At 38.4% G+C, this 24,852-nt stretch overlaps 1 pseudogene; it reads right to left on the minus strand.

Annotated features, from left to right (window-relative positions):
• Positions 1 to 11,057: 11,057 nt before the first annotated feature.
• The window catches only part of LOC100989350 (SHC SH2 domain-binding protein 1-like), a 42,496-nt pseudogene continuing 28,701 nt past the window's right edge, over positions 11,058 to 24,852 (minus strand).

Below are 24,852 nucleotides of genomic sequence, written 5' to 3' on the forward strand. Positions count from 1 at the left end.
AGCAGAAACTGAACTCCACAAGTGCACAGGCATGGGGGGCTCACATGCTTTTTAGTAAGGGAGGATTTTATTTCAACCACCTGTGACCTCACCAAAACAAACAGGTCTCAGTGCAGAAAACAACTTGATGTAAGCAAATGGAATCTGGGTTGCCTGAGATTCTGGGATGTGAATGCGTTCACCTGGAAAAGATAATGTCCTGGGAGGTCACTCTACCCAGACTCCCCTTTATCTAAATATTCTCAAATGTTTCTATGGTCAAACACCAACCATTTTAGTTAAGATTTATACAGAAATGAGCCAGAGAAACTCTTAGAAATTTGACCTGGTTACCAACTGGCTACTAACAGAGTCATCCACTTCCTTTGGAAATGGTTCCAATCCTGAAGATTCAAGACAACTTCAGCTTTCAGTCAAGATTGAGTAACAGTTATCAGATTTACCCTCCAGCCTTAAATAACTACAAAAGTGGACAAAATATATGAAGCAATGGTTTTCTGGACATTAGGTATCAGGCAACACAGGACCGTGATACGTAAGAAGGGAAATAGAAAAGGTGAACTCTACAATTATACCAGCTTCCTACCTGAAGGCAGTTTCCAGGCCTTAGTACAGGGAGGGGAAATGAAGCTCACCTGATTCACCAATTCAGGGAGACAGAGTTCAGAGGACAAGGCAGCCAGAATTTGTAAGGCAGAGCACAGGAGATGAGGGAAATGCAGAGCCAGAGAGCACCAGAAACCTGCAGAGGGTCCCCTCAAGGATTACTCGAGTTCCAATCTGCATGGTGTGAGAAGATAATACTCGAGGCTGGGAAAGAGCCACCAGAAAGGAATAAGCAGGAAAAATCTCACTCCTACCAGCCAGAGTGAAAAGACCACATAATACATGAGAGACCAGACAGATTTCTTTAAAATAAAGGGGAATCACATGAGGTATCTAAATAAGTCAAAATCATAGAAACAGAGGTTGGAAGATGGTTGCCGGGATTGTTGAGAGGAGACAGAATTAGTGTCTAAGGGGCGTAGAGTTTCAGTTCTGCAAGCTGAAGCTCTGGAAACCTGTTGCACAACAATGTAAATATACTAACATTACTGAACTGTGCACATAAAAATAGTTAAGGTGGCAAATTTAACTTTATGGGTTTATAACCACAATTAAAAATAAAATTTAAACATAAATAACAATAAAAATGAATAAAAAGGAAAGGAGGGCCTAAATTAGCCCAAGACTGCTCTGCATGTGCCCAAACGAAGCTTACAAGCAAGCACTGAAAGGATCCAACTAATCCCAAATAACTACTCCACAAAGAAGCCACATTACTTAAAGAAATAAAACCAATCACAGCAATAATATGAAATTCTTCGTATTCATCATCCAGTCAGAAAAAAGACAGCAAAGAAATGGAAAAATATGACCCATATCCAAGAGAAAAAGTAATCAATAGAAACAGAGCCAGAGGCAAGAGAGGTAATAAAAAGGGCAAATAAATATACTAAAATGGCTATTATAAATATATTCAATATGGTCAGGAGAGAAAAACATCATCATGATGAAGAGAGAGAGTAAAAACCATTTAGAAATGAAAAATACAATGTCTGAAATAAAAAATTCACTGAATGGGATTAACAGTGGTGTAAACAGTGCAGAGGAAAAGATGAGCAAACTTGAAAACATGGTACTAGACATTATCCAGAAAGAAAAAAACGACAGAATGAATAAAGCACCAGTGACATATGGGATAAAATGAAAGAAGTAACATGCATGCAATTACAGTCAAGGAAGTAGAAAAAAGAGAAGGTGGAATAGAATAAAAATATGAAGAAATAAACTCATATGATGAAGTACAATAAACTCCTTGCAGAATAAAAATGAAGAAAACCACACAAAGACACGATAATGAAATTGTTAACCAGTAATAAAATGAAAATCTGAAAAAACATCCAAGAGAAAAAGATACATGAGAGCAGCATTGTCAGAAATTATGCGAGCCAAATGACAGTGGAGGAACGTCCTTAAAGTACTGAAATAAACTGTCGATTCCAGGATTCCCTACCCAGCGAAAGTCATCTTTCAAAATTAAAGACATTTTTCAAATTAAAGCTGGGAGAATTCAGTTGTCAGCAAAACTTAAGCAAAAGAAATGAATAAGATACTAAATAGAAATTTGAGCCTTTACCAAAGAGTAAAGAGCACTGGAAGTGGTCATTATATTAACACTATTAAAAAATTTTTAAACTTTTTAAAGGATAATAGTTTCAAACAAAAATAACAACAACATCTTGAGAAGTTTATAAACATATGTAAAGAGTACAATGTATGACAACAGCACAAACGATAGGTGGGAAATGGACCTTACACAGAAGGGGATAAAATATTATTTGCAGGTAGTAAGTGCATGTTGTAAACCCTGAAGCGGGGTCAGCAAACTCTGGCACAGGCTAAATCCAGCCTGTTATTTTTGTATAGTTCAGAAGCTAAGGATGGTTTTTGCATTTTGGAAGAGGTGGGAGGGAAAGGAAACGTGAAAGCATCTACGTCACACAAAATCTAAAATATTTGCTACCTGGTTCTTTACAGAAAAAGTTGCTAAGCCCTGTCCTAGAATAAAATTTCTCTACCTTGGCGCTACTGACATTTTGAGCCAGATAATCCCTTGTTGTGGGGGTTGTCCTGTGCACTGTAAGCTGTTTAGTGGGACCCCTGGCCTCTACCCAATAGATGCCATGAACACCCACCCCCAGTAGTGACAATCAAATATGTATCCAGACACTGACAAACATCCTGGGGGTGAGAGAGAAACCTGACTGCAGTTGAGAACTACTGCACTGGAGTACATCTATTTTTTTTTTTTTTTTTAAATAAAAAAGAGGTAGAGCTGGGCCAGGCATGGTAGCTCACGCCTGTAATCCTAGCACTTCTGGAGGCCAAGGAGGGTGGATCACCTGAGGTCAGGAGTTCAAGATAAGCCTGGTCAACATGGTAAAACTCCGTCTCTACTAAAAATACAAAAATTAGCTGGGCATGGTGGCACTTGCCTGTAGTTCCAGCTACTTGGGATGATGAGGCAGGAGAATCACTTGAAACCAGGAGGCAGAGGTTGCAGTGAGCAGAGATTGCGCCACTGTACTCCAGCCTGGGTGACACAGTGAGACTCCATCTCAAAAAAATATACAAATAAATAAATAAATAAAGGTAGAGCTGATAAGCCAATAGTAGAAATAAAATGAATTCCTCAAAAAAAATTTTTAAACTCTCATTCCAAAAGAAGTCAGAAGAAGAAAAAAGATTTTTCAGATAAGGCATAAGTATAAACCACAGAAAAAATATTGATAAATTAGACTTGATCAAAATTTAAACTTCTGCTCCTCAAAAGACACTGCTAAAAAAATTAAAAACCAAGCCACAGACAGAAGGAAAATATCTGCAAAACACACATTTGATAAAGTACTAGCTTGACCCCACCGCCCAAAAAAAAAAAAAAATATATATATATATATATATATATGACTCAAGACAACCTGATTTAGAGACAATATAAAAAGAAGGCAAATATGCATATGAAAATATATTAAACATCATTAATAAGAGAAATCCAAATTAAAACCAAAATGAACTACCACGACACATCCACAGAACACTGAAGATTTAAGAGACGGACAATAACAAGTGCTGACAAAGATGAGGAGCAACTAGAACTCTCAGGCATGGCTGGTAAGACTACAGAATGGGACAACCACTTTGGAAAACAATTTGAAACTTTACAATGAAATAAATGTGCACTCACTATATAGCCCAGCAATCTCATAGGTATTTGCCCCAAGAGAAATGAAATATATGTTCAGGCAAAAATTGTTGCCCAAATATTCTTAGCAACTTTATCCATGATAATCAAAGAGCATGAACAACCCAAGTGGTCCATCAACTAGTAAATGAACAAATAGAAAGAAACAAACTACTGATACAAGAAACAACAGATGAATTCATCTTAAGGGCATTATGCAAAGTGTAAGAGCAACAGCAAAGACTATATACTGACTCATTTCTTTTCTATGTAATTCAAGAAGAGGCAAAACTGTAGTGACAGAAAGCACATCAGTGGTTGCCAGGTTGAACTATGGGCAGAGGAACTTGCCTGCAAAAGAAAATGAGGGGACTTTTGGAGGTGATACAAACATTCAATATTATGATTGTCATAGTTACACAACTGCATATATTTGTCAAGACCCAGAGAATCATTTAAAATTGGTGATATTTTTATTGTATCAAAAAAGATGATATAAGCTGATTTAAAACAAAAATAGCCAGGAAGCCTTTAGAAATAAGAATGGAGCAAGAGTGAGACTACATTTTCCCCTAGTCATTAGTAGGAAAAACAACTTGCTACATTCAGGATGTCTGGGAAATAGTCCTTCTGGTCAAATTTGGTAGGGTGCTAGTGCTTTGGGTCCCTGTAGCAGAATATATATTTAACTAAAATACTGGTTGGGAGTATTTAGGCCACAGGGTTAACAGTAGGCACACATGGGAATTTAGTATTATTCCCAGTAAATGGGGAAAGAATCAACTCTTCAATAGACAGTATCATGAGAACTCCTGAGGCATTTAGAGAAAAACAGTTCCATAGCATACAGTACACAAAATCAAATTACAGATGGAATACAAATGTAAATTTAAACAAGATTATAAAGTCACTAGAAGATAATATTAAATTTTTTAAATCTTGTGATAGATAAGGCCTATGTAAACAAGTCACAAGACCCAGAAGAGTAGATCTGACTACAATTAAAACTTAAATAAAATACTGTAAACCAAGTTCACAAGCTCAGACAGCCCAAAAGATACTTCATACATGAAAGTATAAACATTTCTATATATATGAGTATAGGTTACTTATAAATATACTTATATATATATGATGCATTTGTTTAAATACTAAACGATTAAAAGCCACACTGTATACAATACCTATAAATCAGGAGAAGAAATGGATAAATTCCTCGACACATACACTCTCCCAAGACTAAACCAGGAAGAAGTTGAATCTCTGAATAGACCAATAATAGGATCTGAAATTGTGGCGATAATCAATAGCTTACCAACCAAAAAGAGTCCAGGACCAGATGGATTCACAGCCGAATTCTACCAGAGGTACAAGGAGGAACTGGTACCATTCCTTCTGAAACTATTCCAATCAATAGAAAAAGAGGGAATCCTCCCTAACTCATTTTATGAGGCCAGCATCATCCTGATACCAAAGCCGGGCACAGACACAACCAAAAAAGAGAATTTTAGACCAATATCCTTGATGAACATTGATGCAAAAATCCTCAATAAAATACTGGCAAACCGAATCCAGCAGCACATCAAAAAGCTTATCCACCATGATCAAGTGGGCTTCATCCCTGGGATGCAAGGCTGGTTCAATACACCCAAATCAATAAATGTAACCCAGCATATAAACAGAACCAAAGACAAAAACCACATGATTATCTCAATAGATGCAGAAAAGGCCTTTGACAAAATTCAACAATGCTTCATGCTAAAAACTCTCAATAAATTAGGTATTGATGGGACGTATTTCAAAATAATAAGAGCTATCTATGACAAACCCACAGCCAATATCATACTGAATGGGCAAAAACTGGAAGCATTCCCTTTGAAAACTGGCACAAGACAGGGATGCCCTCTCTCAACACTCCTATTCAACATAGTTTTGGAAGTTCTGGCCAGGGCAATTAGGCAGGAGAAGGAAATAAAGGGTATTCAATTAGGAAAAGAGGAAGTCAAATTGTCCCTGTTTGCAGACAACATGATTCTATATCTAGAAAACCCCATTGTCTCAGCCCAAAATCTCCTTAAGCTGATAAGCAACTTCAGCAAAGTCTCAGGATACAAAATCAATGTACAAAAATCACAAGCATTCTTATACACCAACAACAGACAAACAGAGAGCCAAATCATGAGTGAACTCCCATTCACAATCACTTCAAAGAGAATAAAATACCTAGGAATCCAACTTACAAGGGATGTGAAGGACCTCTTCAAGGAGAACTACAAACCAATGTTCAAGGAAACAAAAGAGGATACAAACAAATGGAAAAACATTCCATGCTCATGGGTAGGAAGAATCAATATCGTGAAAATGGCCATACTGCCCAAGGTAATTTATAGATTCAATGCCATCCCCATCAAGCTACCAATGACTTTCTTCACAGAATTGGAAAAAACTACTTTAAAGTTCATATGGAACCAAAAAAGAGCCCGCATCACCAAGTCAATCCTAAGCCAAAAGAACAAAGCTGGAGGCATCACACTACCTGACTTCAAACTATACTACAAGGCTACAGTAACCAAAACAGCATAGTACTGGTACCAAAACAGAGATATAGATCAATGGAACAGAACAGAGCCCTCAGAAATAATGACACATATCTACAACTATCTGATCTTTGACAAACCTGAGAAAAATAAGCAACGGGAAAGGACTCCCTATTTAATAAATGGTGCTGGGAAAACTGGCTAGCCATATGTAGAAAGCTGAAACTGGATCCCTTCCTTACACCTTATACAAAAATCAATTCAAGATGGATTAAAGACTTAAACGTTAGACCTAAAACCATAAAAACCCTAGAACAAAACCTAGGCATTACCATTCAGGACACAGGCATGGGCAAGGACTTCATGTCTAAAACACCAAAAGCAATGGCAACAAAAGCAAAAATTGACAAATGGGATCTAATTAAACTAAAGAGCTTCTGCACAGCAAAAGAAACCACCATCAGAGTGAACAGGCAATCTACAAAATGGGAGAAAATTTTCGCAACCTACTCATCTGACAAAGGGCTAATATCCAGAATCTACAATGAACTCAAACAAATTTACAAGAAAAAAACAACCCCATCAAAAAGTGGGCGAAGGACATGAACAGACACTTCTCAAAAGAAGACATTTATGCAGCCAAAAAACACATGAAAAAATACTCACCATCACTGGCCATCAGAGAAATGCAAATCAAAACCACAATGAGATACCATCTCACACCAGTTAGAATGGCAATCATTAAAAAGTCAGGAAACAACAGGTGCTGGAGAGGATGTGGAGAAATAGGAACACTTTTACACTGTTGGTGGGACTGTAAACTAGTTCAACCATTGTGGAAGTCAGTGTGGCGATTCCTCAGGGATCTAGAACTAGAAATACCATTTGACCCAGCCATCCCATTACTGGCTATATACCCAAAGGATTATAAATCATGCTGCTATAAAGACACATGCACACGTATGTTTATTGCGGCATTATTCACAATAGCAAAGACTTGGAACCAATCCAAATGTCCAACAATGATAGACTGGATTAAGAAAATGTGGCACATATACACCATGGAATACTATGCAGCCATAAAAAATGATGAGTTCATGTCCTTTGTAGGGACATGGATGAAATTGGAAATCATCATTCTCAGCAAACTATCACAAGAACAAAAAATCAAACACCACATATTCTCACTCATAGGTGGGAAATGAACAATGAGAACACATGGACACAGGAAGGGGAACATCACACTCTGGGGACTGTTGTGGGGTGGGGGGAGGGGGGAGGGATAGCATTGGGAGATATACTTAATGCTAGATGATGAGTTAGTGGGTGCAGCACACCAGCATGGCACATGTATACATATGTAACTAACCTGCACATTGTGCACATGTACCCTAAAACTTAAAGTATATTTAAAAAAAAAAAAAAACTCAAGTCCAATAGAACAGGCAAAAGATGAACTGGCAATTTTCAGAAAAATAAACCTGTGAAAATATAGTAAATGATGAGATAATCAAATCAAATAACAGTAATCAAATAAATACAAATTACAATGTTTTTTTCATTCATCAGAGAAGCATTTTTTAAAATTATTAATATTCAGTGTTATGAAAGCATGTCAAACTGTCACTCCCATATACTGTGGGTAGGAGTATAAACCAGTGCTCTGTTGTTCAAGACACTCTGGCAAAAGCTATCAAAATTTTAAATCCACAACCCTCAATCCAAAAGTCTTCATCCAATAATCTAAACAGACTATCTTAGAGAAGACACAAAGTGTTGCATTTTGAATCCTTTTTATGTATCTATTTGTAATAATGAAAAACTAGAAATTTGAATACCCATCAATACTGGGGAATAGGTTAAGTAATGACTCATCCATCCACAGCAGACATAGATGTTTTTGCCTGCAAAGCAGTTCTTCCACCTTCTTCTAGCAACAGAACCGCCCCCTTTCCCCTAGAAACTGCCCTTCCATCACCTGGGAGGTATCATTCATGAGGCTCTACCCGCTCTCTATCAGGACAGAAATGTGATTTAATGGGAACAGATGACTCCATTTCTCTGGTTGTATAGTGAGTGGTCAAAAAACAAGCAGAAAATATGGCCAGACCCAAGCAGATGCTAGAAGAAAGGAGTCTCTCTCTCCGAGTCCATAAAAACTGGGGCCATCTTTGGCACCACGTCGAACAAAGCCAACCTGAGAGTGACAGCCACACCAGAAAAGGCAGCACTAAAAAGATGAATCCACTAACCATGCCTAAAATCAGCTCTTGTCCTCAGACTTCCTAGTTCCAGGACCAAACCTCATAAGGCCTGCTTGAGCTGAGTTTCTGTAACTTATAACTGAAAGAACTCTGGCAATGGAGTAGAACACAAATACACAGGGATGAGGTGGATCTGTATGTACAGACATAATTTTCCACAAGGTGTTAAGGGAAAACAGCAATAGCAATTTTCAGAGCATTATTATATTATGCCTGGTTTGTTGTTTTTAAAAGACATATATTTTTCTGTTAATAGTGAGCGCTGGCAAAAGAGGAGAATATTCATTTTAACACTAACACATAAAAGACCTTGAAAAATATTATTTATACACATTTTTTAAAATCACGCAATAAAATAAAACATCATGCATAAAATTTGCATCAAAGCCCAGTCATCAAATTTACCTTAATTTCCAAAGAAGCCCATGGAATATTTTTCCTAGAAAGGAGAAGAAATAGCAGCAGCAAACTGAATTATAAAGAAACAAAAGTGGTATTGCTCCCATGAGGTCATCAGTGTTTGATATATAACTTTCTTCATCTCCCTCTGGAAAGCCAAATCCAGAAAATAAATATTTCAACATCCTTCTACAACTCCAGGAAAGGGAGATATACTTGAGGTCAAATGATCTCTGGGCAGTTTTTAAAAATATATTCATGTTTACATCTATGTTGCAATGACAGAACAAGAAACCTAGGAAAGGTGATACTTGTGAAGCTCAAATGTAGTCAATTAACATACAGAATTTTGCTACCTGCCATATTCAGGTTACACTAAGGGAAGACCAGAACGACAGGACACAGGGTAACTCAATCAACACAGAAGACTATCCTTTTTCCACATCAGTCTTTTCATCTAAAATGCCAAATCCATACCACTCCAGGGTGCTCTCAGTACTCCCTACACTATGCTGAGATGTGTGACTCCCCATGACTGAGAAAAAAATCTCTGTAACTTAAACAAGAACGCATAAGGCCTATTCACTAATAACTAATTATGTGAATAAAAATTAATATTAGCTTAGATTTAAACTAAAATCAAAATAAACTCTGAAAAACTATCATGCTATAAACAGGAACAAGGATGGTATTAACTTCACTGACCTATCTGTGTATTGTCTTGACACTCTAGAAAGGTACAAAAGAATATATGAAATCTAAACTCCAAGATAAAGTGAAAATTCAATTGAAAAACCAACATGATTCTTTAAGATGAATAAATGGCTTTATCTTGAGGCATCATTTCTAGAGGGAAAAAGAAAAAAGAATACATGGTTTTTAAGTCAATATTTGGCTGAAGCTGATGTAGAATTAATCAGTATTACATTTTAAAACTCTTTGCAACAGGCTTTTTAAAAAGAAGTAAAAAAGAAACCTTTCAATGATCAAACAATAAATCTAACATATATCCTTCTACATTTAGTAGCATCTTAAAAATAAGAGTTTTTTTTTTTTCAAATTTAAGAAACAAAGATAACCACACTTAGGGAAAAAAAAGTAATACTCTTTCTGAAACACCAAAAAGATAAAATACTGTGGGTTCTTAAGATAATTACATATGCCACCCTGGCACTACGGTCCATAATGGGTTTGAAAAAATAACAAGATTTGATTTTATTATTTCATCACTATAATCTTAATCATTAGGCATATTAATGTCACATATACTTTTTTAATATTTATTTTTAAAAGCTATGTCTCAACAATATATACCAAAAACAGACAGCTGATACAGGTTGTATAGGTAATCATTTTGACTGTGAAAAAATATGATCAGAATACTGTTACAATAAAGGAAAAATACCTTCTTTTTAATCATTCTCATTCAGCAATGGTAAAAATGCTGTATGTACACGGTGGCTCTGAAGAACACATTTCATCTCTTTTTCAGACCTGCTGTGCTATCTATTGCTGTTTTGGTGATTACACAGTTCAATATGAAAATGCGTCCCATTCAGATTCTCAATAATAAGTCTGATTAGGCAGATAACTTTCCAATCATAAAAGCTTTTATTTTAGGACAACCATTATGCAAATCTAGGGTGAAAATCGGACTCACTGTAATTGGGATAAGAAGACACTCTGAGAAGAAGGCTGTACATGTGACACTTACTGCATTTGGTGCACTCATCTTGCATTCTCTTCCTTTCTTCCTCCTCTTTGAAGCCCCACATTAAAGTATAATTACACTAGAGAGTTACAAATGGGCTTATTAGAAGAGAACTATATGTTTAAGACAGTGAGGCTTTCAGATAAGAAATCTCCAAATATTTTCTGTTATATGTTTTTTACAATCTTTCTTATAAGAAGGAGTGTTTGATGCGCAACACCTGCTAACAGAAATAAATCTACACTCAAGCCCAGTAGAATATCAAATATAAAATACAGATATAAAGCAAACTACAACGGCAACAGTGATTCTTGGGGCAGCATGTGCAAAATACAGTATTTTGCTATCTAATATCATTGTGATCAGAAAAGAAATGTGCCAAAACACTCTTTCTCATTCCACTTGAACTGGATCTCCATAATTCCAACAAACATCACTTGTGACATTAGGTTGTCATCAGCTTGCATGATCCCCAGTTCACTTAACCTTTTCTTCTTCATCTGGCCTTTTTGTGTAAAGGCAGAAACCAGTTCATTTACAATTTCCCTCAACTTGCTCAGAAAGGTCAGATCTTGCATAAAACTCCATTTTAGCAGTTGCACATTGCATCAGCTCCTCTGGATCTACTCTTTCAGCTACATCTGCCTTTCTACTTGTCTGAATTTTAAGTGCTTTATTTTCTGGATAAATAAACTATGACAAAGTTCAGTATGCAAGCTAGCCCAACAAAAACATAACATTTCTACACAGTTTGTTAGAGCTTTCAAGTGTTTTCTGCCAAGTATTCCTGCTGTCATCTAACTGGAGTTCACAAATTCCTTGCCATAAGAATCTCAATGAGTAGTTTTTTCCAATTCTGTGAAGAAAGTCATTGGTAGCTTGATGGGGATGACACTGAATCTATAAATTACCTTGGGCAGTATGACCATTTTCACAATATTGATTCTTCCTATCCATAAGCATGGAATGTTCTTCCATTTGTTTGTGTCCTCTTTTATTTCATTGAGCAGTGGTTTGTAGTTCTCCTTGAAGAGGTCCTTCACATCCCTTGTAAGTTAGATTCCTAGGTATTTTATTCTCTTTGAAGCAATTGTGAATGGGAGTTCACTCATGATTTGGCTCTCTGTTTGTCTGTTATTGCTGCATAAGAATGCTTGTGATTTTTGCACATTGATTTTGTATCCTGAGACTTTGCTAAAGTTGCTTATCAGCTTAAGAAGATTTTGGGCTGAGACGATGAGGTTTTCTAAATATACAATCATGTCACATCTGCAAACAGGGACAATTTGACTTCCTCTTTTCCTAATTGAATACCCCTTATTTCTTTCTCCTGCCTGATTGCCCTGGCCAGAGCTTCCAACACTATGTTGAATAGAAGCGGTGAAAGTTCATATGGAACCCAAAAAGAGTCTGCATTGCTAAGACAATCCTAAGCCAAAAGAACAAAGCTGGAGGCATCACACTACCTGACTATACTAAAAGGCTACAGTAACCAAAACAGCATGGTACTGGTACCAAAACAGAGATATAGACCAATAGAACAGAATAGAGCCCTCAGAAATAATACCACACATCTACAACCATCTGATCTTTGACAAACCTGACAAAAACAAGAAATAGGGAAAGGATTCCCTATTTAATAAATGGTGCTGGGAAAACTGGCTAGCCATATGTAGAAAGCTGAAACTTCCTTACACCTTATACAAAAATTAATTTGAGATGGATTAAAGACTTAAATGTTAGACCTAAAACCATAAAAACCCCAGAAGAAAACCTAGGCAATACCATTCAGGAAATAGGCATGGGCAAGGACTTCATGTCTAAAACACCAAAAGCAATGGCAACAAAAGCAAAAATTGACAAATGGGATCTAATTAAACTAAAGAGCTTCTGGACAGCAAAAGAAACCACCATCAGAGTGAACAGGCAAACTACAGAATGGGAGAAAATTTTTGCTATCTACTCATCTGACAAAGGGCTAATACCCAGAATCTACAAAGAACTCAAACAAATTTACAAGAAACAAACAAACAACCCCATCAAAAAGTGGGCGAAGGATATGAACAGACACTTCTCAAAAGAAGACATTTATGCAGCCAAAAAACACATGAAAAAATGCTCATCATCACTGGACATCAGAGAAATGCAAATCAAAACCACAATGAGATACCATCTCACACCAGTTAGAATGGCAATCATTAAAAAGTCAGGAAACAACAGGTGCTGGAGAGGATGTGGAGAAATAGGAACACTTTTACACTGTTGGTGGGACTGTAAACTAGTTCAACCATTGTGGAAGTCAGTGTGGCGATTCCTCAAGGATCTAGAACTGGAAATACCATTTGACCCAGCCATCCCATTACTGGGTATATACCCAAAGGATTATAAATCATGCTGCTATAAAGACACATGCACACATATGTTTATTGTGGCACTATTCACAATAGCAAAGACTTGGAACCAACCCAAATGTCCATCAATGATAGACTGGATTAAGAAAATGTGGCACATATATACCATGGAATACTACGCAGTCATAAAAAAGGATGAGTTCATGTCCTTTGTAGGGACATGGATGAAGCTAGAAACCATCATTCTCAGGAAACTATCGCAAGGACAAAAAACCAAACACCCCATGTTCTCACTCATAGGTGGGAAATGAACCATGAGAACACCTGGACACAAGAAGGGGAACGTCACACACTGGGGCCTGTTGTGGGGTGGAGGGAGGGGGAGGGATAGCATTAGGAGATATACCTAATGTAAACGAGGAGTTAATGGATGCAGCATACCAACATGGCACATGTATACATATGTAACAAACCTGCACATTGGCACATGTACCCTAGAACTTAAAGTATAATAATAATAATAATAAAAAGAAAAAAAAAGAATCTCGATGAGTGACTGTCTTGCTCTTTATGCCAAGGTTTCCTGATCTTCATAGAGGATCACAAATTTTGAACTATTTGTCTACCCTTTTCATCCTAGAATCTTCCCCACTCAACAGATATTTATTGGATATTTACTATCTGTTAAACATTGTGTTAGGAACTAGGATGCAGATTGGTAAGACAGTGCTACTTTCCTTTAACTCCCAATCTAGCAGCAAACTCTAGATGAGCCCCATGATCCCAGCCCCCTGGTATTATTTTCATGACGATTAAATGGCAAAAGGAGTTTGCACTGCAATTTGCAATGTAATTAAGGTTCCTAATCAGTTTTCTCCAGCTGGTTGCAAAAGAGGAAAAGAGGAAGTCAGAGAGATTCAAAGCATGAAAGGTTTGCCTTGAGTGAGGTCCTCTTCTGCTGAGATAGAGGGGACCATGAGGCAAGAATCTGAGAGCAGCCTCTAGAAGCTAAGTGCGAGCCCCAGCAAATAGCCAACAAGAAAACAGAGACCTCAGTCCTTCAACCTACAGAAATAAATTCTGTTGATGAATAACATGAATGTATTTGGAAGTAGATTCTTCCAACTGAGCTTTTCTTTTCTTTTCTTTTTTGAGATGGAGTTTCATTCTTGTTGCCCAGGCTGGAGTGCAATGGCACGATCTCGGCTCACTGCAACCTCTGCCTCCCAGGTTCAAGTGATTCTCTTGCCTCAGCCTCAGGAGTAGCTGGGATTATAGGCATGCGCCACCACACCCGGCTAATTTTGTATTTTTAGTAGAGACGGGGTTTCTCCATGTTGTTCAGTCTGGTCTCAAACTCCTGACCTCAGGTGATCTGCCCACCTCGGCCTCCCAAAGTGCTGGGATTACAGGCATGAGCCACTGTGTCCAGCCCCATCTGAGCTTTCAAACCAGAGCACTGTCCAGCTGACACCACGACTTCACCCTTCAGACCTGTGAAGAAATAAAGAACTTGCTCTTCAGGAGTGGACCCTGAAGGATGACAAGGAGTACTCTTGAAACTGCTTTAAACTTTCCTTAACTCGGTCAATGCTTAATTCTTCTCTATGACTGAGATTTAGTAGACTGAGATCTATGTCATCGCTTTGAAGTTCACAAATATCCAGTGAGTTAGCTCACCTTTGCTGCCAAGAAAGGCAGATGACAGGGAGGCACTTCCTTCTACCAATAAAAAATGGAGGCAAACTCCACTATTGGCTCCAGTAAACACAGCCCTCAACCTGGCACATGGATTACCCCACCTCCAACCTCAACAGATACCAGCCGGAGCCACCACTGCTATCACACACCCATCCTCATTCTATACGTTTATAGAAAGCCAACCACAGTAAGAAGGGAACTGCAGGACCACAGAAACCACAATGTCAAGGTTTTGAATGAACAGTTGAACTAGTTGACTTTGAAAGTTCCTTTCTCCCTCAGATTCTATAATGTTATAGCTTTACCAAAACTTCTCTTTCTCCATGCCCAAACATATTCTGGCAATCTTAAAAAAAAAAAAAAAAAAAAAAGCAGGAAGACTCAGATCCTTAATCGGATTTTAATGCTGAGAAAAAAAGTAAATTAGGTCTGATTTTTCTATCTAAAATTCCTAAATATCGCATACCTTCAGTTTCATCTTGGGCACTTTCTTGGAGGTTAGAGAAAACTGTAGCTTTCACCAAGAAAACACCATAACCTTCATTTTATGATATTACTCACCAAGGATATTTTGGGAATGTCATAATGCTCATCTAAGAAGACCTGTGACACTGAAAACAAATGTTTCAAGGAACTGTCTTTTCAACACTGCCTGCTTAAAAAATCTTGCCTTTTTTTCACACTATTCTAAAAATAAAGCAGAAAAGCTATGCTGCTATGCTGATTCACATGCTGTAGCACAGTGTGATGCAGCATTCCTCTGTCATTTCTGCAGATCTACAGGCAACAAAGTATTCTTGCAAAAGACTTTCAATCATTAGCTACTGATATTATTAGAATTTATATACTATTTAGGCCTTTCAAAGTCAGAAAACAATAGGACCCAACATGGGAATGTAATAAAGCATAATTTCTTAGGTGAAATCATTCCAACCTTTAGAAAGCAAGTGTCTCGGCCAACGCTCAGCTTAATGAGGAGCCCTTCCTTGCAACGGCGGGTCCATTCTCACTCAGGGAACCTGAACTTACTCCCAGGATATATTTCTATGCCAGCACCCTGCAAGTTACAATTTGAGATAATAACAATCAGTTTCAAAAAGGCAGGAAGAATTTTATTACAATCACTTTTTAGCCTTTTACACAGTGCAAATGTAAAGCACAAAGATAAAGCATTTTACAGATAAGCTTTATTAGGTATTTTAAACCAACACTTCATTTGTTCCAGATTAGCAAGTCATTAGCATGTATCATTTTCAAACCACCCCCACCCCACCCCAACATACAGGCTGAGTCAACATTCAATTCCTGTTCCACCGTCTTTCATTCTAGATAAATCGGTTTTCAGATTCTGCCAAAAGTAGAAATCCTTTAACAATTTTGTTGAAAGATGCACTTAATCAAAATGACCATTCTCTCATCTACTCAATTAGTGAAGAACAGTATTTGAGTTTAGTAAAATATTATAATTTGAGACTAGAAACAAGGCCCTATATTTAAAAAATTCCAGTTATAAGATACCCCAATCCAACTTAAAAATCACTTCTACGAATTAAGCAATGGCCTTCACTGCTACACAGGTTAAAATTAACAACTAGTTCAAGTGTAATTTATATAGAGTAACCAGAAAGATTCAAACCTGGTCCGATTCTCTCACACTGTCTCCTCACACCACATGGCACCAACAAAAAAGAAACAGTAATAGGAATAATTTATTTCCTAATGTTATGCAAGGCACTTTAAAAAGCAAAATGAGTCACTCAAACCTCTATAGTTATTTAGGAAACCACTTAGGAATAATTTAATACACAAAATCATAGGTGAAGAAGAGCTGGTATAACTACTCATGACACATCTACTGCATGTATGATACTTTTCTAAGAGCAGTCATATACCATGAGAAAACATTTATTATTATTTTTCCCTTTGCATACGCCTGAACCATATATGTACACACTAACTTATCTCTTCTGTAGAGATGTTTTTAAAAATCTGCTAACTGGGACTTCAGCTAAAAAATTTTCAGCTCGGGGTTATGTGCAAAAAAGACACAGGAGTGATATTAAAAATACATATACAAATAGTTAAATATCCAACTTCAGGAATCACATAAAATTTAAAAAGAATGGGAACAGCAGCTATCTGGCAAATGATATGATCATATTCAAACTTAGTTATAAAGATGAACAAATAATTTGGCAATTAAAAAGTAACTGCCACTTGTGGAACAATAGAGATGTCTCTATTTTTTCTGCTAGGTATAACCAAAAACCATGGGCATTGTATATAAAATAAACATAAGATAACTGAAAAATGGAGAGAAGGTGGCAGACCAGCAGCAGACCTCAAGACCCAAGAAAGAACACCAACACAGTGGGAAGTTCCCAGGGTTTTCTTTTCACTTCATAATCCCCAGACTTGGAGCTTATGTAGCTGGCAATCCAGTATACAAACAGACAAAGACCAAAAATGCCCCCAAAATACTGCTTTGTCTAGTCAAAGGACTAGGCAACCTAGAAAGATGAAGGGGTGGGTTGCCCCTCCACACCTGTGGGTGTTTCTCGTTAGGTGGAACGAGAGACTTGGAAAAGAAAAAGACACAGAGACAAAGTATAGAGAAAGAAATAAGGGGACCCAGGGAACCAGCGTTCAGCATATGGAGGATCTCGCCAGCCTCTGAGTTCCCTTAGTATTTATTGATCATTTGTGGGTGTTTCTCCGAGAAGGGGATGTGTCAGGGTCACAAGACAATAGTGGGGAGAGGGTCAGCAGACAAACACGTGAACAAAGGTCTCTGCATCATAGACAAGGTAAAGAATCAAGTGCTGTGCTTTTAGATATGCATACACATAAACATCTCAATGCTTTACAAAGCAGTATTGCTACCCACATGTCTCACCTCCAGCCCTAAGGCGGTTTTCCCCTATCTCAGTAGATGGAACGTACAATCGGGTTTTATATGGAGACATTCCATTGCCCAGGGACGGGCAGGAGACAGATGCCTTCTTCTTGTCTCAACTGCAAAGAGGCATGCCTTCCTCTTATACTAATCCTCCTCAGCACAGACCCTTTGTGGGTGTCAGGCTGGGGGACGGTCAGGTCTTTCCCTTCCCACGAGGCCATATTTCAGACTATCACATGGGAAGAAACCTTGGACAATACCTGGCTTTCCTAGGCAGAGGTCCCTGCGGCCTTCCGCAGTATTTGTGTCCCTGGGTACTTGAGATTAGGGAGTGGTGATGACTCTTAAGGAGCATGCTGCCTTCAAGCATCTGTTTAACAAAGCACATCTTGCACAACCCTTAATCCATTTAACCCTGAGTTTGACACAGCACATGTTTCAGAGAGCACGGGGTTGGGGGTAAGGTCATAGATTAACAGAATCTCAAGGCAGAAGAATTTTTCTTAGTACAGAACAAAATGGAGTCTCCTATGTCTACTTCTTTCTACACAGACACAGTAACAATCTGATCTCTCTTGCTTTTCCCCACAAAAGACAGAAAACAGACAATAATACCTCCACTCCAGCCAAACAGCACAAAATAAAAGAGCAACCCCATTCCCATCATGCCAGCCAAGGTTGAGAGGAACCTGGACTTTTGCCCTCTGAAGGCTGTAACCAGGTATCCCAACACTCCCACTGGGGTGGAATCAGTAAAAGCAAAACAGGGAGCCAGGACTTTCATCCCCACTAACTGGTGACAAGGCCCTCTCTGCAGCAGTATTAGTGAAGACTGAGGAGCCTGGGCTTGTACCCCCACCTAGCAGCAACAAGATGCCTGCCCCCTCCCCATTGGGGTGGTGTCAGAGCAAGCCTAGTGGAGATTACAACTTTCACAATTGGCCAGTGGTAAGAAGACCAGCCCCATATACCACAGTGTCAGTGGAGACCAAATGGGAAGCTAGAATTCCCACTCTTACCCAGCAGCAACAAGGAGCTCCTCCACCCAGCTTGAGTATCAACAGAGGCTTAGGGGAATCTATGACTTCTACCTCAACAAGGTAATGGCCACCTACCCCCATCTTTTATCTTTCTGCAGAAATGTCAGAGAAGTTAGAGAAGATCCAGACTTTCATAATGTAATACAAAAAATGTCCAGGATTCAAATGAAAATTACTTGTCATACCAAGAACCAAGAAGGTGTCAAATTGAATAAGACAATCAACTGATATCAAAACCAAGATGTCAGAGATGACAGAATTAGCTGACAATAATTTGAAAGCAGCCAGGATAAAAATGCTTCAATGAGCAATTATAAACATACTTCAAACAAATGAAAAATGAGTCTCAGCAAAGAAATAGAACACAGAAAGAACCCAATTAAAATTTTATTTTTATTTTTTATTTCAATAGCTTTAGGAGTGTAATATAGTTTGGATATTTGTCCCCACCCAAATCTCATATTGAATTGTAATCGCCAATGCTGAGGGTAGGGTTTGGTGGGTGGTGTTTGAGTCACGGGGGCAAATCTCTCTTGGCTTGGTTCTGTCTTTTCAATAATAAGTGAGTTCTTGTGAGATGTGGTCATTTAAGTGTGTGCCCCCTCCTACCCCCTTTCACTTGCTCCTGCTTTTGCCATGTGAGGTACCTGCTCCCTCTTTGCCTTCCACCATGATAGTAAGCTCCCTGAGCCTCCCTAGAAACTAAGCAAATGCCAGCATCATGCTTCCTCTAAAGTCTGCAGAACCATGAGCCAATTAAACCTCTTTTCTTTTTAAATTACCCAGTATCAGGCATTTCATTACAGCAATGCAAGAATGGCCTAATACAGAAAACTGGTACCAAGGAGTGGGGCATTGCTTTCAAAACACCTGAAAATGTGGAGGCAGCTTTGGAACTGGGTAATAGCAGAGGTTAGAAAAAGTGTGGAAGGCTCCAAAAAAGACAAGAAGATGAGAAAAAGTTTGGAATTTCTTAAAGACTGGTTAAATGATTGTGACCAAAACACTGATAGTGATATGGACAATGAAGCCCAGCCTCAGATGGACATGAGAAACTTACTCAAAACTGGAGGTCACGTGTGTTATGCCTTGGCAAAGAGCTTGGCTGCATTCTATTCATGCCCTAGGGATCTGTGGAAGTTTGCACTACAGAGTGATGACTCAGGGTATCTGGCGGAAGAAATTTCTAAGCCACAAAGCACTCAAAACGTGGCCTGGCTGCTGCTTCTAACAATCTACGCCCAGATGCAAGAGCAAAGGAATGACTTTAAGTTGGAGCTTTAAAGGGGGAGCAGAGCATAAAAGTTTAGAAAATTTGCAGCCTGGCCATGTGGCAGAGAAAGAAAAAGCTTTCTGGGGGAGAAGAATTCAAGCAGGCTGCGGAACAACTACTTGTTAGATACTTGCGTGACTAAAAGGGATCCAAGTGCTAATATCCAAGACACTGGGAAAAAGGTCTTGAAGGCATTTCGAGTTCTTCTCAGCAGCCCCTCCTATCACAAGCCCAAAGGCCTAGGAGGGAAGAATTGTTTGGGTGGCCAGGACAAGGTTCCCAAAGCCTGCACAACCTCAGGACAGTGCTCCCCACATTCTGGCTGCTCTGGCTCCAGCTGTGGCTCAAAGAGTTGCAGATACTGCTTGTGGCTCCAGTCCAGAGTGGGTAAGCCACCATAGGCTTTGGCAGCTTCCACATGGTGTTAAGCCTGTGAGTGCACAGAGCGTAAGAGTGAATGAGGCTTGGTACTCTCTACATAGATTTCAGAGGACATACAGAAAAGCCTGGATGTCCAGACAGAAGCCTGCTGTAGGGGAAGAGCCCTCATGGAGAACCTCTACTAAGGCAGTGCCTAGAGGAAATGTGGGGATGGAACTCCTAGAGTCCCCACTGGAGCATTGCCTAGTGGAGCTGTGAGAAGCAGGTGACCAAACTCCAGATCTGAGAATGGTAGATCCACCATCAGCTTGCACCCTGAGCCTGGAAAAGCCACAGGCACTCAACAGCCAGTGAGAGCAGCTGCAGGAGCTGAACTCTGGAAAGGCACAGGGGAAGAGCTGCCCAAGACCCCAGGAGCTCACCCCTTCCGTCAGTGTAACCTGGGTGTGGGACACGGAGTCAACGGAGATTATTTTGGAGATTTAAGATTTCATGACTTCCCTGCTGGGTTTTAAACCTGTATGAGGCCTGTAACCCCTTTCTTTTGCCTGGTTCCTCCCTTGTGGAATGGGAATGTTTACCCGATGCCTATAGCTGCATTCTATGTTGGAAGTGCATAACTTCCTTTTGACTTGCCTTGTTCAGATGAGACTCAGATGAGATTTTGAACCTTAAACTTTTGAACTAATGCTGGAATAAGTTAAGACTTTAGGGGACTATCAGGAAGGCATGATTGTTTTTTGCAATGTGAGAGAGACGCGAGATTTGGGAGGGTCCGGGGCAGAATGATATAGTTTGGATATACATTTTTCCCTGCCCAAATCTCTTGTTGAATTGTAATCCCCAATGCTGAAGGTGGGGCCTGGTGGGAAGCTCTTGGACCATGCGGGCAGTTCCCTCATGGACTGATGCTGTCTTCATGATAGTGAGTGAGATCTTGTGAGATCTAGTCATTTAAAAGTATATGACACCTGCAGCCCCTCTATCTCTCTTGCTCCTGGTCCAGCCAGGAGCCACAATGTGCCAGCTCCCCCTCTGCCTTCTGTCATAATAGTAAGCTTCCTGAGACCTCCCTAGATAGAAGCAGATGCCACTAGAAGCAGAAGCCACTATGCTTCCTATATAGCCTGCAGAACCATTAGCCAATTAAACCCCTATTCCTATGAACTACCCAGCCTCACATATTTCTTTATAGCAGTGCAAGAACATCCTAATACAGAGTACACATGCTTTTTGGTTACAGGATGAATTATAGAGTGGTGGAGAGTCTGGGATTTTAGAATATCCATCACCCAAATAGTACACATTGTACCCAACAGGTACTTTTTCATCCTTCACCCTCCTTCCAACCTCGCCTATTCTGAGCCTCCAATGTTGGTGATACCAGTCTGTAAGCCTCTGTATACCTAAAGCTTAGCTCCCACTTGTAAGTGACAACATGTAGTATTTGATTTTCCACTCCTGAGTTACTTCCTGTAGAATAATGGCCTCCAGTTTGATCTAAGTTGCTGCAAAAGACATTATTTATTTTTCATAGTTCATAATTTTCTGAGTAGTATTTCATGATGTGTGTGTGTGTGTGTGTATATATATATATAAAAACAAAAATAAAAATTTTAGAACTGGAGAATAATTAAATAGCTCAATGATAAGTTCAACAGCAGAATGAAAAGAACAGAGGAAAGAAACAGTGCATGGAAAGATAGAACAATAAAAATTACCCTATCTGAACAATAGAGAGAAATTAAACTGAAAAATAAACGTAAACAGAGCTTCAGGGACCTATTGGACTATAAGAAAAGATCCAATATTTGTGTCATTACAGACCTGGAAGGAGAGGAGAAAAAAGGTGAGGCTAAAAAGGAAATAATGACTAAAAGCTCCCACATTTGGTAAGACACAATAAGCCCACAGAGTCAAGAAGCTGAGCAAACTTCACACAGGATCAACTCAAATAAATCCATGAAAAGATATATCATAATTAAATTACTGAAAGCTAATGGCAAAAACAAAAAAAAAATATTGAAAGCATCAGTGAAAATTTTACACCTTAGCCATTGGAGAGAAATTGTGATTGACAGCATCAGAAACCATGGATGCCAGACAAAAGAGGTCCAGTATTACTTAAGGGTGGAAAGAAAAGAACTGTCAATCCAGAATCCTATACCTGATAAAGATATTCTTCAGGAATGAAGAAATCAAAACATTCTAAGAAGAAGAGAAACTAAGATAATTAGCAACCAGCAGATCTACTCTAATGGAATGGGTAAAGAAAGTTCTCTGAACAAAAGAGAAATAATAAAAGAGGGAATCTTGGAACATCAGAAAGGAAAAAGGGGCAAAAGCAAGCAAAAATACCAGTAAATAGGCTTTCCTTCTCCTCTTGAGTTTAAATTATGTTTGAAATTTGAAATTAAAATATTAGTATCGTCTAATGTGGTTCTAGATGTACATAAAGGAGATATTTAAGACGATTATAAAAAGAAGAAAAAGAAATTGCAGGGAGCCAAAGGCTTGTGGGACGTGACCAACTCAGCATTCCACTGGAGGCTATATGATCAAACAGCAAACTGTTTTTCATGAATGCAGGATGTGGGCAAACTCATGACTGCTCCTGCTAACAGAAGGTTTGCTGGAGGCAATCACTCCCTGGTGCTGAGGTTATCTGCTGTGACATCTACAGCCTGTTGTTCGAGGACTGCATTCTTGCAAGCCTACTCTGGACCAGGCAGCTGACCCCTTCTTTCATCCCCCTTCTCACTATCTCTTTTGCCTAATAAATATGGAAAACTGTGTAAAGCTCAGGGCCCTTGTCCACTAGAGGCAAGGTGCCCCCAACCCCTTCTTCCAAATATACTCTTTTGTCTCTTGTCTTTTATTCCCACATTCACCCGGCTTTGTTTGGTCCCCCTAGGTCTGTGCAGGTTACATAGTGGTGCCCCAGTCAGTGACAGAATCGGGTGCTCCACAAGAGATGTAAAAAAAGCAGAGTTTCTCTACTTCACTTGAACTGGTGAATGAAGACACCAGTAAACTGTGAGGCTATGTACATATATTACCTGAAGCGATCACTAAAAAAATAGCTATACAAAAAGATATATTCAAAAACAAATGAAACTACGAAAACTACTCAGGTAATCCACAGGATGGCAGAAAAATGCAAATCAAGAAATAAAAAGCAGAATAAACAGAAAACAACAAATAAAATAGACTAATGACTAAACATCAATAATTAAATGTAAATGGTCTAAAGACATTAAAAGACACAGATTGGGAGAGTGGATTAAAAACATGACTCAACTATATGCTGTCTACAACCAAATTTAAACAGAATAATATAGGCAAGTTGAAAGTAAAATAGTGGAAAAAGATATATCATGCAAACATTAATCAAGGGAAGGCAAGTGTGGTTATATTAATGTCAGATAAGGTAGACTTTGGAGCAAACAAAATTACCAGAGACAGATAATGACATTACATAATGAGAAATATGTTTCACCAAAATGACAACATAGCAATCCTAAATGGGCATAAAACAAATAACAGAACTGCAAGATACGTGAAGCAAAAACTAACAGAACTGAAAAGACAAACATATCCATACTTGTGCCTAGAGATTTTAGCAACCCTATCTCAAAAATTGACAGAATTACTAAACAGAAAATCAGAAAGAATACAGAAAAACTCAATAATACCACCTACCAATTTGATCTAGTTGACATTTATAGAAAGAAATAACCAAAAACAGCAGAATACATATTCTTTTCATAGGGCCACTTTACACATAACAAGACAGACCACATCTTGGGCCATGAAACAAACCTCAACAAATTTCAAAGAGTTGAAATCATACACAGTGTTTTCTTACAACCATGGAATCAAACTAGGAATCAACAAAAAGATAACAGTAAAACTCCCAATACTTAGAAACTAACACTTCTAAAATCTGCATGGGTCAAAGAATGAAAATACAAAATATAAAAATATGTGGAACACAGCTAAAGTAATGCCAAGAGGGAAGTTTGTTAACATTAAGTGTGCACATTAGAAAAGAGGAAAAGTCTCAGATCAATAACCTTTGCTTTCATGTGGAAAACACAGAAAAAGCAAAACAAACCCAAAACAAGCAGAAGGAATGAAATCATAAAAACAACAAAAACCAAGGAAATTGAAAACAGAACAATTTTTAAACATCAATGAAACAGGGTTGGTTCTTAAAAGAGAGGGAACAAACGAACTACCAGTATAGATGACCAAACAGAGATTATCACTACAGACCCTGCCGACTTCAAAAGAATAAGGAAATACTACAAAAAATTCGATATATGTAAATTTGAAAACTTAGAAGAAATGGTCCAATACTGCTAAAAGCAAAAACTACCAAAATTTACTCTATATAAAATAGGTCATTTGAATAGCTCTTTACCTATTAAGAAAATTGAATTCATAATTTTAAAAATTCCAAAAGATAAATCTCCTGGCCCCGATGGTTTCATTGGAGAAATCTAGTAA

Source organism: Pan paniscus, chromosome 20 (assembly GCF_029289425.2).
Source record: "Pan paniscus chromosome 20, NHGRI_mPanPan1-v2.0_pri, whole genome shotgun sequence".
NCBI lineage: Eukaryota > Metazoa > Chordata > Mammalia > Primates > Hominidae > Pan > Pan paniscus.